Source organism: Elaeis guineensis, chromosome 5 (genome assembly GCF_000442705.2).
Source record: "Elaeis guineensis isolate ETL-2024a chromosome 5, EG11, whole genome shotgun sequence".
Taxonomy (NCBI): domain Eukaryota; kingdom Viridiplantae; phylum Streptophyta; class Magnoliopsida; order Arecales; family Arecaceae; genus Elaeis; species Elaeis guineensis.
The window spans coordinates 48,777,631-48,786,805 of record NC_025997.2 but is presented as its reverse complement, the minus strand read 5'-3'; positions in this window follow the sequence as shown (position 1 = coordinate 48,786,805).

The window sequence follows — 9,175 nt, the reverse complement described above, 5'->3', positions numbered from 1 at the left end:
CAGTAGGCTTTGGCCTCCACTGTAAGGATCCGGTTAGGTCCAACCATTAACATGATCATACTTGGTGTATCTAACCAACGAATGATTAAGTCCAACTTTGGTTATCTCACCTAACCATCATTAGAGACACTTTCAAGTCGTCATATGATGAGTGATAATTCCATTAGTCAACAAGCACCAGGCCTTTGGGTCTGCAATGATTATTGAGTTAATGGACTCATTATCAAACACCTTAATGGGAGGCTATGACTCAGTTATCTCCATAACTTTATCATTTTAAGGACCTAATAATTTTAGAAGATTTAAATAATATAGAGGATGAGGTTAGATGAACCATCTTATCATGATCCTCCCACTGGCTTCACCAAGTCAGCTTAAGGGAGACCATTAAAAGGGCTGGTCTAGGAGCACCTAAATCAGTCACACTGATTTACCTAGCTGACATGGGTCAGCTCGAATAGTCAAGTGATCCGATCAAAACATAATTTCACCAAGAGGCCAGATAAGTTCGATCAGTGGGAGGGTCTGTCAAAGCTTGTCTTAGACACCATCAGAAATGGCCAGGTAAGCGGGCTCCCAATTAAAAACCACCGGTCTGATTTACCTTAGACACCAACTGGTTTAATTAGTTTCGATTAGATCAACCTAACAGTTCGTGCTAGACCACTTAGCCAAGAATCAAGTCCATTTGATTCTCGTTAAAGATATGGACTTGACCAACTACAACTATTGTAATTGATCTAGAGAATCCTTGACCTAATCTAAGACAACAATTTATTAGATTTAGTTAATTCTCTAATTAAGTCCATCTTTAATCTAACCATAGGTCTAACCCAATTAATGGACCTAATTTCCACTAACCCATTAACCCAATGTGTTATGATTTGTGTCTTAGGTTCTTCAATTCACAATCCTAGAACCTAATCAAACAACTTCTTAATTCTTAATTAAGTTTTGGGCTGAGGGTTGGGTTTGGCTTTTCAAAAAATAATTTTTATATTTGTAAAATAATTTTATAATATGATTCTACCAACCATATTGCATGTTTGATTCATAATCAAGATACAAGTGAAATAAACATGAAACTACTTTAGATCTAATCTAAATAGGTTCATGTAATTGAAACAATTTCAACTTTAAACAATTTTTTTACACAAAAATTATTAACAAAGAGATTTTATTTCAGATTTAAACATCTTTTAAATCTAATAAATCATAAATTTAATCTAGATTATATCTAACAAATTTATAATTAAAGATAGATCTACACAAACTAGGACAACCTTTGCACTGTAAGGGGTAAACCTTACAGCATGACAACCTTGCAGTTTGTGATTGATCTAAAATTTTAATTTTAGATTTAATAATCAGATTATAAATTAGATCTAATCTAAGAAATAATCTAAGCATGTATAAATAATCATGTAATAAAGAATCTAGGCTCTGATACCAATTGTTGGAACCAGATCTAGGTTTTCAGGGTTAGATCTTGAAACTTTTTCAAGATCATACAGCGGAAGACTAAAATAAATTAAAATTTATTTTTTAAAACCAGAGAATCTCTAGATCTAAGATTCTATTACATGATTATTATATATTATTAAATCAAAAATTAAAATATATAAATATAGCATGAACTACATGTTGATCATATCAACATGTTTTTATACCACATCTAATGTATGTATTAAACAATAGATCAGATCTATTACCTTGCAAGTTAGATGCTCTAACCTCACTGATCCGGGCTTAAGGATGATGTTGCAAGCCGCACACGCATCCGGCCTCTAGGAGTCGTCCACACGAGCCCACGAATCTCGATCAGAAGTCCTGCTTCAGGAAATCAGCACAGTATACTAGTACTGCGCTGATCCTTCTTTGATGGTTGATCAGGTGCCTCCTTCTTCTTGATTTGGACTCTTTCAAAGATGAAAAGTAGAAGGAGGAGTTTCAGATCTGAGACACTCTTAGGAAACTCAAGATGGAGGGAGGAAAGATATGAAAATAAAAATCCTAGAAGAAGACCCTCTTCTTCTTCACGTTTTTCTCTCTAGACACCCAAACTTGCATCTTTTATATCTCCACGACCCAAAGGTATTTCTCTCTAATTTTTGGATGGCACAAAGGTCTCTCAAATCTCTCTCTTCTCCTAAATTTCACAAAGAAACTCATCTTATATAGAGAGATATGATAGAGTCCTTGTCTAGGTCAAACACCTAGTCGAGGCTTATCCAAACATGGCAAGTTAAGGGGTGCCCAACTCTTGAGCACCTCCTCCATATTTTTATGCATAGATCATCAGAAAAGGGTGCACAATGTATACCCTAAAAGCCACAAAAATTTCAAAAAAAAATTAGATAAATTCGGTGCAAAATTGAAAGAGTTTTGAATTTCTAAAACTCTATCTCATAGAATTCGAAATCCAAACTTATTCCTTTTAGATTTGATCCAAACCACCTTCCATGTAAGAAAGAAGAGAGGAGACCTTTTGTGAACGTGGGAGAGATCTGAGAGAGGGCTTTTATCACACAAAATAAGTGGAGATTGACGTTGAATAAGAGAGAGGGCGTGGAGAAGGCTTATGTGGCGCAAGGTGGAATCCTAGTCTTATTAGGATTCTGTCTTATGACTTGTTTTAATTTGGTTTCCCAAATCAAATCAAATTAAAATTAGATCAACCCAATTAAAATAGGTCTTAACCTAATTAAGAACCTAATTTAATTATATTAAATTAGATTTAAATCTGATTTAATTTTCTAATCAAATTAGAAATTAGATTGACCCAAGTCCTAGTTGAACTAGGACTAGTTTTTTCTTGCACTTGGCTTATCCAATAAACCAATTGGACTTGATCCAATCAAGTTCAAACTAAATTTAATTAAATCATATTTAATTAGACTTAATCTCAGCCCATTGGCTTAATCAAATTAAGCCAATTAGCAATCAAATTGCTAATCGATCCTCCTGCAATACTTGCACTGGGTTAAATGTCAATCGTATTGATCATTTAACCCTAGAACGATTCTCAATCGTTGATCAACCATCCGATCGGATCATGAACTCTAATATGTGTGACCTCATAGGTTCGAACCTAAGCCAGTAGCATAGGAATAAATTTCTATACCAATTGAAGTGACCATCTAGCAATGGTACCCGACGACCGGATAGGTCGAATATGTAGAACAACATCCTTAGAACCCATGCGGATATAGTTTTCATATAATTCATCCTCTTGACCAAAATGATCATAGGACACCCCAGAGTTTAACTGTCAACTCTGATCAGGTTGTCCACATTGTATTTCAAAATATCAAATCCATCTGATGGATTACCCTGGCCAAGGTTTTGCTAAATTGAAATACAGCGACTCATTCTTCTCCAACTCTTGGAGTGGTCAATCCCATCTCGATCACACTCTGACTTCGTAAGTACTTGACTGTGTCCAGAAGCCTTCCGTCCCTGAATTAGAAATTCAGTTAGTCCAGTACCAAAGCACAGTGAGTTGCTTGCAAGTCACTGAGGCGATCTCAGATCTAAGGGACACTTATACCTATATCCCATCAAAGATATTCTCGACAGCAGAATGCTCTGGAGTTGGTCATGTTCAATGATGATGTACCCTTACATCTCACCTGTATGCCATACCAGTGTCTCCACACTCTTTGGTTAAGAGGACAACCAACCCATATGGCCTACAGCGACCTATGCTCGATAGAAGCTGTCGTCCTTATTAACAGCCTATCATTTGGTCATGAACAGTTTTAAGGACTAATCGATAAATCCTCTCTTTATCGAATCTAAATAGTCCTAAGGACTTCATCATAACAATGGAGTTCATTAGAAGATGAAAGCTTATGATGAAGATGCCAAATATATTTTATTTATTAACAAATCAATTACAATACTTGGTTGCTCAACCGTCTTGACGATTGGCTTTTTTGGGACACATTTCCCAACAGATTCAACTATGAAAGCCGAGCACATCGCCTCCTATAAAGCTGTTAAGGAAGTCTTTTGGTTCAAAAAGTTTATTGCGGAGCTGGGTGTGATGCCATCAAATGCCATTGTACTGCACTATGACAACAACGATGCCATAGCCCTTAATAAGGAGCCCAGGTCTCAGCAGAATCCAAGCATATAGAGCAGTGATTTTTCATCCTATACAAATATCTCGAGAAAAAATTTGTCAAGGTGCAGAGTGTCAACTTCATGCTAAATGTGACGGATCCGCTGATCAAGCCTCTCAGCCAGCAGAAGACTGAAGCTTACCTTGAGAAGATAGTTCTTAGATATATGGTCAATTGGCTTTAGATCAAGTAGGAGTTTGTTAGATTTATGCTCTAGAAGTCAATTATTGGCTGACACATTATGTAATTACAGGACTTAAGCTTGTAATTGTAATATTTTTATTATTAATAAAAAAATTTTTTCATTCTAATCATGTTTATGTGTTCATGATTTGTCTAAAAAATTAACAAAAATAATTTTTAGTATATTCTTAAAGTATTAAGAATTTGAGACATACATTAATTAATGGTTAATTTCTAAATACTTCTGATCAAAGAATCATCACGGAGGACAGTGATCAATCCATTCAAGATCGGTGCATGATTCACCTCTCTTATGGGCAGATGAGTCTCGAGTCTGCGGTGTAGGGACACTGGGGTGAGGGTGTGGGTGGTTGTTAGAAAATAACTTGCACTGAGCGTGATCGATACGAGAAATCTCTTGGATGTCTACTCACTCGTCAGTGATCTTCTCGATGCTACAGTGGTGTGAGTGGTCTTTTGACCTGCGGTGTCATTGGCTATTCGCAGCGAGACTACTAAGTTTGACTGCATGCTCCCTTGGTCCCTAGCCATTCGAGTCCTTGCTGTGTATGTTGGCTTCAGCAGATTCAGATTTGCTATTTGGAGTATGATGCACCTAGATGGAATCTATCGATCTTGGTAAAAAAAGAAGAAGTTCTATACAATTTATGAGACTGAGTTCAGAAAGTCTTTGGCCAAAGCAAGTGTGAATACTGAAAAAAAAATTTCACAGAATTCACAAATGAACTCGAGTCAAGTCAATCTAGTATATGACTGATGATGGGGTCTGATGAGTTTTTCATGACTTCCATCAAGTCGGGACTCATGATAAAAAAACTGAATCATACGATAACTACACCTAGAGGTTCATACTTTTATTCTACTAGGTTGCCACTACATACTACTAGATATCACTGATAGATTGTGGGACTCATCGAGCGTCATCTTGATGATCGATGACCCTCGACGTATAGAGTTAGAATTGTTCCAACCCATTGAAAAATATTTTGATCATATTGTAATGAAGATCATAATATATCTCACTACCAGATAGAATGGAACCTATGGGGTCACACATTAAGGGATTTAATCTTGAGTTTGTCTATTGGACTTATGAAGTTCTAATTGGGTTAGGATTTATTGCAATCCTATTAGATTTAAGAGAACCATGCTAGCACATGGTTAAATCTAATTCTTCTAAAATTTTGATTAGATCAAGTCCATTGTATTGAACCTAACCTAAATCCATTAGGATTTAGTTGGGTGCCTAATTGTGAGCCTACGAGGATTGGATTAAGTCAATGAGTTAGCCAAATTATCTCCTCATTATCTCCTTATTATCTCTTCATTATCTCCTAATATAGTGTGAAAATTTTGGAAAGATGTGGTGGCGCCTTCCTCCCTTTTTGGCAGGATCAAGAGGTGCCAACCCCTTGGATAGTGTAAGAGGGGCCTACCCCCTTTTGTGGCTAGGCATGGAAGGAGAGAGAGAAAGGGGCCACACCCCCTCTCTTACATGAAAAATCCTAAAATAGGGCACCAAGAGTTGGCACCCCAACCACCTGCCTTTCTTACTGAGGGGCGCCCACTCAATCTGCCTTATCTGACTGGGGTGCCCCATCTACCTGTCAAAAGAGATGATGGCCTTTTCATTTAGGTCTGATTTTCTTGAGAAAAAAATTAGATTAAAAGATAAGAGACCTTATGAGATAAGATTTAATTTTTTTAGCCTAATTGGATAATGATTTGAATAAAGAAAAGGCCTATATAAATAGAAGGTCTCCTAGGGTTTTAGAAGTTATTTATTTTTTATTAAAAAATTAGATCTCTCTCCCTCTCTCCTCTCCATGCCACACCCTCTCTCTCTCTTCTATTTCCAACACCCAAGAGTTAGGCATCCCATCCTTTTATACGTCAAGAGGTGAGGAGTTGTTCTTTTACAGTAAGAGGTGAGGAGTTGTTCTTCAAAGAGGCATAGATCTTTCTTGGAGAAAAAGGATCTAACATGAGAAGAAGGATTCAAGGTAGATTCTGATGGATATCTGTAGAGGCCAGATAAATGTACGGCTTAAAAACCTTCAAACCTGAGATCATCAGTAGCAGTGAATTTCTACCTATGCAAAAGTATTGAGATTTGATCTCATTCTTATTTTATTTTTCAGATTATATGTATATCTTTACTCTGGGGCTTGGATAAGATTAGATGAGATCTAATGTATGTGAGGTTAAAGGATTTAATTCGATTATTTTTTCACTGTAATTTTAAAAATTTTTGAAATCTATAAATGCATCCTACCCGATTTTCTAGCAGGAGGGTCATTAAAACTTCATAAATTATCTCAAATCATTACTTTATGATACTTTAACTTCAGAAAATGAATTCTATGTTGGTTCTCTTTTACTATAGCACTAGTTCTTACTTTAGGACATGATTTCTTATTCAAATGAATTGCATTTGAGTAAATGCATTATATTTGAATAAATGCATAATAGAAAAAAGTACTTGTATTATTAATAATGTACCAAGTATAATGAGCATATACGTTGGCAAATTTAAAAATTTCTTATTACATAAATTATTAGACATTACAAGTTAACCTAGAAATGTTCGCAAACAAAGCATCCACTTTTCAGACAAACCTCAAACATTCAACTCAACATACTTAGTACATTTAAAATCAGACCCTATTACATAAAAAATCATATCAATCCAGCATGCTAGCATACAGTAAACAATCCATTTGACCCTTCTTTTGTAGCTTAAAATTTGGTCCTCAAGCTTCTTGTTTCATTATATTAGTCTATTAATAAGATCCTTATTCTTACGTTTGAAGGTAGATCATGCTAATGGAAGTAACTAGAACCGCCATTTTGCTTGAAGAAATAATTTGGGGTAGAAGATTAAAGCCAAAAATCAGATAAAAATTTGAGAATGTGGAAAATGGCAATGTACCTCGTACATCCAGCATCCAAAACAATGCTGGTCAGGATTTTTGATGGTCCATGAGGTTCTCAAAGGTGATATAGTTCCGTAATAGCAAAAATTGATAGTTCGAGAGGAGTAAGTGGAACAACTTAGTTGGAAACCCTCCATGCCCATGGTCTCCTTCTCCCTTAATGACCCTCCTTTTTTTTTCGGATTTCTTCTTCTCCACCACAGCTTGATTGAAGATCTCTTCTTCTCCACCCTGGCTTGATTAAGGATTTCTTCTCTTCACATGGTTTGATTTTAGGTTTTATTTTCCATCCTTTTTGATTTAGGGTAATCGGTTATAATCACCTTAGGTCATGTGAGTCCCACATGCTTTGATAGTTTTGATGCTAGGACTAACACTTCAATGGCAACTGAAAATGAGGGTACTATTATCATTTCATAAAAATAGAAAATCATGTGAGAATCATATGACATCATTCCATTAATGGAGATAGATTGTAGGACCATATTAGGGATGGTAATGGATAGGGTTTGGATTGGATATTGTACTATCCATCCCCAAATCTGAAGTTAATATCCTATACCTAAACTCTATTCGATATCCGATCGGATAAGATAAGAGATACCCATCCCCATATCCAATAGATTCGGAGTATCCACGGATAATCTATTTCCTCATACCCAACCTATATCCATCCCATACCCAAAAAAATAAATAATCAAAATAATTTTATGCATATTATCAATCAAAACAGAATTACCAATTCAACATAGAACATAATTTATAAATTCAGATTTATAGAAATTAAATATAGAAATAGAATTACAATTCAACATGAAACATATAAACAATCAAAATAATTTTATGCATATTATCAATTAAAACAGAATTATCAAAATAGAATTATAAATATATATATTCGAGTATGGATTCGGATATTATCCATACCCGTAGGTTCGGATCAGGTTCAGATTCGAATTCGATTTCAGATAGAAAATAGTACTACCCATATCCTATCCATACCCATACTACAGTTTTTGGATTTTATCCAAATCCGGTCAAATCCTATTTTTCAAGTTTGACTGGGTTTGAGTAGGATGCATACCTATTGAGGTTGGATCGATTTTGCTATCCCTAAGCCATATTGATACACTCTGTTAAATAGAAGGGTCCGTTTGATATATTTTAGAGTATAAGTGGTGTAAGTAAAATTAGATTAAATTTGAGGAAATATTTTTATAATTTTTTTATATTTATTATATCTTAAATACTTTTACTTTAGTATTTTTTAGGAAGTTTGGAGTCCATCTTGATAGATGAAGTTTGAGTAAGCACTAGGCTTGGGCCTGGAAAGTAGGATCAAAGGGTGAGCCAAGGTCTAATCAAATTTTGTTAATTTTTGGGCAAAACTCAACTTGGTCCAGCCGGACAATGAATAGATTTATAAATAGTTATACGTCTGGTTAGAATGGGAAGTCCGCTGTTACCAACAAAATAAATGGGGTCAAGCTAGACCTAGAGCCCAATCCAGACCTGAATCCTTTTGGACTGCATCTATTGAAGTTTCTCTTTATAGATAATAATTTTAGTCGACCTACTAGATAGCCAATCCGATCTGACTCAATTAGAACTTGAGACAACATCTGAAGAAGATTTGGATCATATATGGATAATAATATGCTCAATCTGAAATCTAATCCGGTATAACTTTAATTTAATTTTTTTTTTAATTTATAATTATTTTATAATATTTATATGATGATTTTTTATTTTATTTGATCCAATCTATTTTACATCTTAATTTAATATGAGATGAGTATGATCCAAATATGAATATAAATTTTTAACTATATAATAAATATGGATCTTGATCAATTCAATCCATATCTTATCCATTGCTGTCCCTGATTCCCTGTCCTTCCCATGCTG